The sequence below is a fragment of the Hordeum vulgare genome, chromosome 1H, assembly GCF_904849725.1.
Source record: "Hordeum vulgare subsp. vulgare chromosome 1H, MorexV3_pseudomolecules_assembly, whole genome shotgun sequence".
Taxonomy (NCBI): Eukaryota; Viridiplantae; Streptophyta; class Magnoliopsida; order Poales; family Poaceae; genus Hordeum; species Hordeum vulgare.
In genome coordinates, this window is record NC_058518.1 from 374,073,271 (window position 1) to 374,083,892 (window position 10,622).

Sequence of the window (10,622 nt, forward strand, 5' to 3'; positions counted from 1 at the left end):
AAATTCTGAAAAATTAATACGGCCTGAGAAATTTGTATACTAGTATTGTGTAAAACATTCAGCTTAAAAAGACATTCCAGTAAAACCAGAGAAAATATGCAATGGGCATCAAAGTTTCAGCTATCGCACTGTATCAATTCTACTCATCATGCAATTCATCCCAAAGGTTTTACTTGGTACAAACACTAATTGAAACATAACAACACAATCATTACACAAGCAATAATCATTTTATCACACACTAACAGAAAATAGAAAGTAAAAAATTAACATAACCATTAGGTTGCCTCCCAATAAGCGATATTGTTTTACGCCCCTAGGTAGGCATATTGCATAGTTTCAAGTTTTGTCATCTTTTGACATTGAATCCATAAGTGGCCCTTGATCTGCAATCTCTGGTGTTAGCTAGCCGAATGCTTATGGCAACAAACCTTCTCCTGCAACGGCACCAGAAGAATGCTGAAAGCACTCCCAAGTAATGAAACTAGAAGAATGTTGTTGACGACCCACCAGCGCGTGGGTTCGCAGCAGTTTTCAAGGGTAGAGTATTCGATCCAAATTTGTTGATCGCCTATAGGAGGTGAGAGAATACTCTCGAGTATTAGCAGCTAAATTTTTCGGATTCAACCACAGCTGAAAGATTAGTATCTGCAAGCACAGTAGTAACATCAAAGTAGTATGATAACAACGGTGTCAGAAACGATCTGTTGACGGCAGACTATTCCTAATGATTGTATCAATGGCGCCTATGTTGCCGCGTTGACGGAAGTTGTCAATTCCCGTCAACGGTTAGCGAAAAAGTATAGTAGCAGGTAGCAACAGTGTAACGAGCAATAGCAGTGGCAAGGAACTGCAGTAGTGACAGCAGTAGCAAGTAGCAACAGTAGCAAGCGATAGTAGTAGCAACAGTAGCAGTAGAGCAAGACAAGTAACAGCAGGAGCAATAGTAGTAGTAGCAGCAGCAGTGCAAGACAAGTAACAGCAGTAGCAACAGTAGTAGCAGCAGCACAACAAGAAAAGTAACAACAGCAGTAGCAACAGTAGTAGCAGCAGCACAACAAAACAAGTAACATCACTAGCAACAGTAGGACAAACTCATAGGCAATGGGTCGGTGATTTGTTTGGATGATATTCATCATGCAACAACTATAACACGAAGAGATATATGGCTAGCTCCCGTTCGTCAATGTGATGTAGGCATGCATTCCGTGTGTCATCATACGTGCTTAGGGAAAAGAACTTGCATGACATCTATTGTCCATCCCTCCCGCGGCAGCGGGGTCCAAAAGGAAACTACGTGATATTAAGGTTCTCCTTTTAATAAAGAACCGGACCAACGCATTAGCACTTGGTGAACACATGAACTCCTCAAACTATGGTCATCACCGGGAGTGGTTTCGGTTATTGTCACTCCGGGGTTGCCGGATCATAACACATAGTAGGTAACTACAACTTGCAAGATCGGATCTAAAACACACATATATTGGTGACAACATAATAATTTCAGATCTGAAATCATGGCACTCGGGCCCTAGTGACAAACATTAAGCATGGCAAAGCAGTAGCAACATCAATCTCATAACATAGTGGATACTAGGGAGCAATCCCCATCAAAACTAACTCGATTACATGATAGATCTCATCCTACTCATCACCGCCCAGCGAGCCTACGAATAGATTACTCACGAACGACGAAGAGCTTGATGGAATTGGAGAGGGAATAAGGTTGATGATGATGATGGCGATGATTTCCCCTCTCCGGAGCCCAAGACGGACTCCAGATCTGCCCTCCAGATGAAGAACAGGTGGTGGCGGCGCCTTCGTATCGAAAACGCGACGAAAACTTCTCTTTTTTATTTTTTGTGGGACGAAAGGCAACTGATAGAGCTAGAGTTGGGGGCGGCAGGGCGTGTTGGCCCCACAAGCCTACCCACCGCCACCAGGGGGTGGTGGGGGAGCAGGGGCTTGTGGCTCACTGGCCCACCCCCTGAGGTGGAACTTGGCGCAAATATTTTTGATATTTTCCAAAACTGCTCCCCGTAAATTTTCAGGACGTTTGGAGAACTTTGATTTCTGCACAAAAATAACACCAAGGCAATTCTGTTGAAAACAGCGTCAGTCCAGGTTAGTTCCATTCAAATCATGCAAATTAGAGTCCAAAACAAGGGCAAAAGAGTTTGGAAAAGTAGATACGATGGAGACGTATCAACTCCCGCAAGCTTAAAACCTTGCTTGTCCTCAAGCAACTCAGTTGACAAACTGAGAGAGAAAGAAAAACTTTGACAAACTCTGTTTGATCTTGTTGTTGCAACTATGTCTAACTCATAACCAGAATTTCAGCAAGATCACAAGTTAACCACAAAAGCAAATGACACAAAGGTCTCACGGTAAACTAATATCAATGGCATAATCAGCTAACGAGCAAATAATAATGAGTTTCAAATACCAACACTTCAATCAAAACAAGCATGAAGCAATATGAATAGGTGGTATCTCGCTAGCTCTTTCTGAGACCGCCAAACATAAATGCAGAGCACTTTCAAAGATCAAGGGCTGACTAAACATTGTAATTCACACTACAAGGAATATGCTAATACACGACGCTATATTTTTTTCACTACATCGTCACGGTTTTTAGTTTACGAAGATCTCACGACGAAAAACCAAGCGTCGAAAACGGAGCGTCACAAATGAACAACACCGACGTTTTGATCGAAAACGGAGCGTCACAAATGAACATCACCGACGTTTTGATCGAAAACGGAGCGTCAGGTTTTCATTTCACATATTCTCAAATCGCATACGATATGAATATTTCAAATAGAGCAGAAAGGACATGTGAAATTCATCAAATTAACACGAAGGTAGTATATTACAATTTTTCCAATCTATTACAAAGCAGATATGTCTATTATTACAATATATAATATGCATTCTTGGATAAGTAGAGCTTCACACAATTGGCTTCAAGGCTTCGCACTTCAACTTTCTTAGGCCTGGAGGTCCTGTAGAAGAAACAATCATATTTGTAAGAGCTACAAGATACAGATTAAGAATAGAAACAAGGCACAAAAACAAGCAATCCATGGCGGAAACCTTGAGGCGAAAAATGTTTCTGAACTCAGATGAGAGAAGTTTGAGTCTAGCCAATTAAACCAACTACCACTGATGTAACCTATAAAGATGGACTGAACAATAACAATACAAAGAAATGACAGCTGAATTATGAAAAGTCCTAAAATTGACCCCTTTTGGCCTTAATTAATTGTGTGAAGCTGAAATGATTAATCTAAAGTAAGATATACCGGTATGTAGGCAAAAAATGTAGTTGAATGACCTATACTTGAATAACCCAAAAAAGAAGGCAGCATCAAATACTATAGTAATTATTATAGGACATGATATAATAAGGTACTCTCACTGGTTAAGGTACTCTGCAGTACACGTACGTCGTACCAAAGTATGCGTCCAGACAGTAAGCAGACACAATTAGCTAGTCTTGTACGCACATTTTTCCACATGTATTTATAATAATTATTTTTTAGTAATATATGTTGCCAATGCTATGTATCACTAATTCAGTCCAACTAAACCGACAAATGCTACGGGCAGAAGTCCCATCAGCATCACAAATCAGAAGAACATACCCCCCTAAGTCTGAACAACTAGTCCTCGCTTGCGACTACCCAGATGATACAATAAAACCCATGCGATTTAGTATGATAACAAAGTGCTGGTTTGACCGCCAACTCAAAACAACAATTAATTTGTACACTATCTGACACGCAAGTGAAAGACCACTAACAGATGCTCTATCTAACAGTACCTCGGTGATGACACACTCTGGAGCCAACTTCCTCAAATGCACAAACAGTAGTGTATGGAAATCTGAGTTCAAATGCTACAGGAGTAACCAGTTTTTTCAAAGTGTAAATCATGTGTTGAACAAAGCAGAAGAATCATAAACAAACAGAACTACTGCAGATCCCATTGCAATGTCTAACAAGTAGATTAGAAGTATCTCTGCTACTGTACTAACCTCAAATGAGAGGCGAACCTATTGCTTTAAGTTAAGCCAAATGTGAGCTAGTAGTGAGTGCCAAGTGCCATCCAGATTGGAAACTACTCTAACGACATTCATCTACAATGAAAACTGATACATTTTGGCATCAAGATTTCTTCTTGCCAAAATATGACAGCAAGCACTGCCAAGACATGATCCCCACATTTTTCACTCGCAGCAAAAGTGCAAAGCATGCTATCACACCAAATAGACAAATCAAGAAACGCCTCCTATCAAGTGCAAAGCATGCTATCACACCAGAAAGATTTGGCAACAAATCACAAGAGAGCGAGCGAGCAGTAAGATCATACCCGTTCCTTCCTATGCATCGCCTCTCCCGCGCGCAACGAGTTGAACTGTGCAAGAGGAAACCAAGAAACGCTCAGGAACGCACTCCAGTCTAGATGAGTTGGGCGCCTCCCTCGTCTCCGCCACCGCGGGTCCGGCTCCATTGGAGGGGGCGTAGGAGCGCTCATGGGCCGGTTCTTGGTCGCGGTCGTCCTCGCCCGGTTCTGCTACTCCTGAACCGAATGGTTCCATCACGAATCTGCTAGTAGCAAGTAACAGAATAGCTCAGTTCAGATCATAGCAAGAAACTTAACTCAGTTCAGATCATACTTATCGGAAAACAGTAGCAGATTGAAGGCAACATGAAACTAGTGATATGAAACCATGCAGAAAACACTACAATGTAATACTGTTGTAAGGTCATATCAGCGCTAAATCAGCACCATGCCATTATATAGAGAAAATTATATGTCCCCTTTTATCTAAAATAGACCACGGAAGTTCCCTCTTTAATGTATTACTAGGCCTAGGACTTTTATCTAAGACAGATATCTATCTCTATGCTTGCTTCTTTTAAGCTAAGCTAAGCTAAGCATAGATGGACGAGGGAATGAGCATTCCAGATTTTATTCAAAAAGGAAAACAAGTAAACAAGATGTCCCAGTCTACCACACATTCCTAGCAGGAACATACCTAGAGGTTTGATGGACCAGCTAAAGAGCGACAGCGAAAAGAAAGCAGAATACACACAGCGCACGGGCTGTGAATACATCTACGACATCCATCTCCAAAATCATGGAACCGGGACCAAAGTTCTTACTGAGCACTCGGCCCTCTAGCATATTAACAAGCATTCCAGATGATAGATCAGGATGAACTTATTGTCAAAATATTTGACAGGAGATTCACTACTGACTATCAACAGGGATCCATTTCCCAAATGATCATAGGCTTCCGTTCAAACCGACGGTTAAGATGAAATGTTAATGAAATGGTACAAACACATTATATGACACCAAACCAGCAAGCCACACAAACATACCAATGGAACTGCAGCATGTCCAAGGCAGTGTCATCCATCCTCTTCCGAGACCTGTTGATGTTCTCCTCAACGTAGCTTCTTGTCATCTTAACCGGCGGCGGCACCCACTTCGTAAGCCTGCACAAGCAGCTCAACAACAGTCAGAGGACACCAGCAGCAGCAGGAAAATCTGCTACGAACGCGCCTCGGTGGAACCAAATCGCTCGCTCACCCCCTGACTTGTTCCAGCATCTCGGGCGGGCGCTCGCGCCAGACTTTGTTGATGAACATGCCTAGCCGCGACAATGTACTTCATCCCGCGCTTGTGGATCTTGTCGAGGAACGCCAGCAGCTTGGGGCGCGGGTAGTTCACCGGGCCGAGCGTGAAGTCCTTCCTTGCGTCCATATGGTTGTCGTCGTTCCAGATCACGTCGAGGGGTATCTGCGCGCTCCGGTAGTTCTCCACGACATCCTCGACCACTGAAAGGTTATGGTATCCCCACCTGCATTGGTGGAACCCTATAAACAAGAGCAAAAAACAGTAAGAGGTTTGCATATTACAGTGACAGAATTCAAATACTCTGTTCTGGATGCGTTAAAATCCAAATGGTTGCAAGGTAAAAAATAATAAGAGTATGATTTACAAAACAATTGGACCACATGTAGGTACTGTACAGGATAACTGCTAGTATGACTTATTGCTCTTGGGTATTGTCTTCTCAGGTGTGTTGACCATATTCAGAGCAAGTGTTGTTTTGGTTTTTTGCAGCGACATTCTCAGAATCATGAGTGTGAAATGTCAGTAGAATGTAAGTTATGTCTACCAGTATCACAGTGAGAGACGGCCAACGCAACAGTTATCTACTTAGTACAAAGATTCATAACAAAGATATTCAAGATGGTCTCAAATTAGTGTGAATCCAGAAATTGTTGCTTTTTTAAAAATTACAGAGAATCCAGAAATTATGGTCTCAAATTATATATGGCCGAGTGATCATGCGAAGTAAAACATTTAGTACTACGAAACCTGACTCAAATGAAAATACCTCGTAGTTTTTCTTTGTTAGCTCCTCAAGGAATGGAGATTTCTCTAGTTGTTCCTTGCTGCTTCCTATAAGGTAGAAGATGTCCTTCTGCCCCGACTTCATCCTTGAAATATACTCATCAAGGGAGACAAGTTTACCATCTGAATTGGAACTGAAACAGACAAAAGATCAATTATGTGCCCGAGTGTATAGAACTACAACATTAAAAACTACAGTAATTTAGTTGACAGGTACACAATACCATGGTTTTAATTTAATAGAGTTTTTTAGAGTATTCAGAATATAGAGCAAGTGTTTCTCTACAACACAAAATGCAGCTCAGTCAGTACTACTTTATGCATGTGCCTTTGAGAATGATTGGGTGGAACACAGGTAAGTAGTACTATACACAAAATCAAATGGCACTACAGAGGAACAACTCTGCTTCCGTAAGCCACTCTGATGCTTCCAATCACACAACACAAAATTGTACTGCTCGGGGCCTGGGTGGACCTTCTACCCGACAAAATCTTAGCCATTATGTAGCATTTGATGCTTCCAATCACAGAGCACAAATTTTTTACACAAGCGCTACTCCATCTCAGCATGGACTGATGGACTGAAACAGACGGCAGATAGAAAATTCCCAGTCTAAAAGGACATACGCCAAACTACTTGGAGATAGAAAACAACAAGAATCAGATTACTTCTTATGTCAGGACGTACACTCTAGTGATCTGTCCGGTCTGGAGCCTCCACAAAAACTGAACACCAATTTAACAATCTGGGAAGAATAAGGCGAAGCAAAATGAAGTGAAAAATAACTGACGTTCAAAGGATTAGGATAGGGGCTGCTCACCTCCATGAGTGCTTAGCGACAGCCATGCTGCTGCTGGCAAAGGGAGGCACACAAGTCACCGCAACCCACCACAGCGCCGCCGCCTGCTCCCCCCACCCCATCCCCCTGAATCCGTAGCGCCGCCAACCTCGATGCCGGGCGCCACTCACCACGCAGCACTCCTGCCCGTCAACAACCGCCACACCCTCGAGCCCACCAGCCGCCGCGCAGCACAAAATATTCGCCGTCGAATCTGGAACATATCACATTGCCTGAAGGGGGAGGTGGGCTAGCTAGTCCCATGTCGTGGGTATAAGCCTGACAGTAGATGTGTAGGGTACGAATGAGATGGGCAGAGTCCCAGCTACGGCGAGGATGTATGAGTTCAGGCCCCTCTGCGGTGGAGGTAATAGCCCTACGTTTCAGTGCTCTTGGAAATTTTTGTCGAGTGGAATATGGAATACAATGATTTGCTAACCCATTTACCAGTGGGGGAGGGCGGCTTATATAGAGTGCGCTGCCCTCCACAACGGTTCCGGTACAGGGGTGGAGTAGTGGGGATTGAATGCGTACGTTACAGGTAACGTATGCTCTAAATGCTAATAAATGCACTCAGAAACGTACGGCCGTTTCCCTCCAGAGAGGTTACGATGTACCGAGCGTAGCCGGTCGGTTAGCTTGGTATCCTCCGAATGCTAGTCTCTGATTGGATGGTTGAGGACCTGTTACCGACTGGATGATGGGGACTCCTTAATTCAGTCGGGACTGACTAAGGGCCTTGTCCTTTGTGAGGGGTAGTCCTTGGGTAGGACCTACATGGCAGACCTATGACCCTACCCTAGGACTATGACCCCATCATTAGTCCCCGAATGGATTGGGGTTGAAACAACGAAGCGGTGCTTGAAGTTTGGATCCGACTGGAGCAGATTTGGCTTGGGTGTTGCCTACCTCGATCCATTTTATCTTTTCTGACCAACGATCCGAGTGGAAGTACTCGCGAAACAGACTGTCGGAAGCCGAGTGCTTCTGCGGCATCTTTTAACGCGACCGGTCAACTGACAGCGGCGGATTTTCCAGGATCTTCAAATTTCGGTTTCCGCGCGTCCAGCGGGGATGACGCTGGCGCACTCGAGTAGCGCGTGACGCCTCGATTCTCGCGCCTTCAACTCCTCCACTGATATCGCCGCGGCCGGTCGGGCGGATAAGGTTTCGGAGCCACCCGCCAGTGACCCAGTCGGGACCCTATTTAAATCTCGGCGGCGAGGCTTCTTCGTTACGCTCGCCGAATCTTTCGCTCTCGCCTGCTCCGTATTCCTCGCCACCTCCAGCGCTCCTACACTCCTTCCTTCTCCTTCCTCCCGAGGGTTCGCCGTCGCCTCCATGACCAAGGGTCAGACCAGCAAGATGGAGGCAAGGAAGAAGAAGGGCAAGGCGGCGGTGCCTGCTCAGCGGCGGCAGCGGCCGCTGCCGGCGGGGTGGATTCAGGGTGACTTCCTCCCCTCCACGGTGATGGAGGGGGATCTGCTGCAGCTGGTGGAGCACGGAATGATCGTGCATAAGTCTTGGAGGCTGCCGGCGGAGAACGAGGTCGAGCCGGCGCCCCGGGAAGGGGAGCGCGTCTTGCTTTTCAGCCACGTCTATCGAGGTTTTTCTTTGCCCCCGCATCCTTTCTTCAAGGGCATCATGAATCACTTCGGGGCCCAACTTCACCATTTTCCTCCGAATGCCATCGCCCATCTTTCTGCCTTTATAGTTTTGTGCGAGTGTTTCATCGGCTGCCCTCCCCATTGGGGTTTGTTCAAACACATCTTTTCTGCCAGATCCCAAACCATCAAACGACTTAACGAGTCGGATGATAAGACGCATCTCCTCCAGCTCTGCGGGGGCTTAGGTTTCCAGAAAAAGAGTCGGAGTAGTTATCCTGCTCTTCAGTTAAGTGAGTCGGTCAGGAACTGGCAGTCGACGTGGTTCTACTGCCAGGATATCGCCTGTCCGAATGCGTCAACTAGGCTGCCTCCTTTTAGTTTAGATCGGCCCGCCCCACCTAAACAACTCGCGCTCACAAGGGCGGAGAAGAACGACATCCAGCCTCTGGTCGGGGCGCTCGTAGATGTCGCCAGGAGGGGGGTCACCGGCATAGACTTGTTGGAGGTCTTCCTCGGTCGGCGTATCCAGCCCCTGCAGGCTCGCGACCACGCCATGTGGCATTATACGGGGCCCGAGGATTCCACTCGGACCAACGTCGTGGGCGTGACTGAGGAGAGGGTGACCTCGTGGGTGCTCCAGATCACAGGCCCCTGCAAGAATCCCAAAGGATCTCGGCGAGTGAAGCCCTTCTGCGCGGATAACCCTCCTCCGAATCAGGTGAGTGGCACTTGTCGAGTGCTCCTAACTGTCTTAATATTGTCGTTTGCTTGAATCTCTGTGTGACGTCTGATGTCGCCGACTGAATTTTATGCAGGAGTGGACCAACTGGTTTTCTCCCGTCTCGAATGGGAACCCGGCCGAGGAGGAGGAAGGCAGCCAGGAGGGTAGCGTGGAGAGCACTGAATATGTCTCCGACGGCGGGGAGTCAGAGGAAGAGACCAGCGAGGAAGAGGAGGAAGACGAAGAGCAGGACTCGCTGCCTCCGCAAACAGAGCATCGGACCAAGCGTCGACACGAGCCTGCCGTTCCCTCGGCCCCTCCAGCATCTTCGAGTGCTCCGCCCACTGCCCTGGTGGTCCCGAGTGCTCGGAGCACCAAAAGGGCCAGGGATGCTGCCGCTGAGCCTGCGGGTCAGTCTTCCAAGGCGGCCAAACCGAATGGGTCCAAACCTCGGAAGGCTCTGCCGCGGATGAGGGTTGCTGTCCCCGTCACCTCCACGTAAGTGTATCGATCTTCTAATTTCTTCTGATATCCGAGTGAATTCTTGTTCATTGGTCGAATGGATTTCACTCGACAGAGTCGCTACTTCTGCCACCTCTCCGGCGCGCCAAGAAGATGACCCCATGGACACGGACAACGTCGTCTCGTCTCAGCCAGATGCGTTGTAGTGACTCCGAGTGTTTTATTCTATCATAGGTTCCGCCTCTTTCCTTTCCTGAGATCTTGCGTCGTTCGGTCTATCAAGGGCAATTTGCGTGGACGAGGGTGATCAAGGGAGAACTCAATAGGCTGTGGAGCCCGTTCTTGAGGCTGCTCCGCCTGTTGCTGCTCTCGCCGCCGACGTGCCGCCGACTGAGGCGCTGCCGCCGACTGAACCGGCGCTGGTGGTTGAGGTGCCGACTGGAACGGACCTCGGGATGCCTCAGGAACTTCCGACGATGCCAGGCTCGTCGAATGTCGAGTTCAACATCCAGCGTCTCCCGGAGGAGCAGGTGGGAGCATCCAAGGGAGCCATGGTGC

The 10,622-nt window shown here is 46.8% G+C and overlaps 1 long non-coding RNA gene across 1 annotated transcript; it reads right to left on the bottom strand.

The window, feature by feature from the left end:
• Positions 1 to 2,844: 2,844 nt before the first annotated feature.
• Positions 2,845 to 4,588, bottom strand: LOC123411435. The gene is made up of 2 exons (XR_006613265.1): positions 4,375 to 4,588; positions 2,845 to 3,005 (listed from the first exon to the last, which is right to left on the bottom strand). It is a non-coding gene; the product is annotated as an uncharacterized LOC123411435 (long non-coding RNA).
• Positions 4,589 to 10,622: the final 6,034 nt, after the last annotated feature.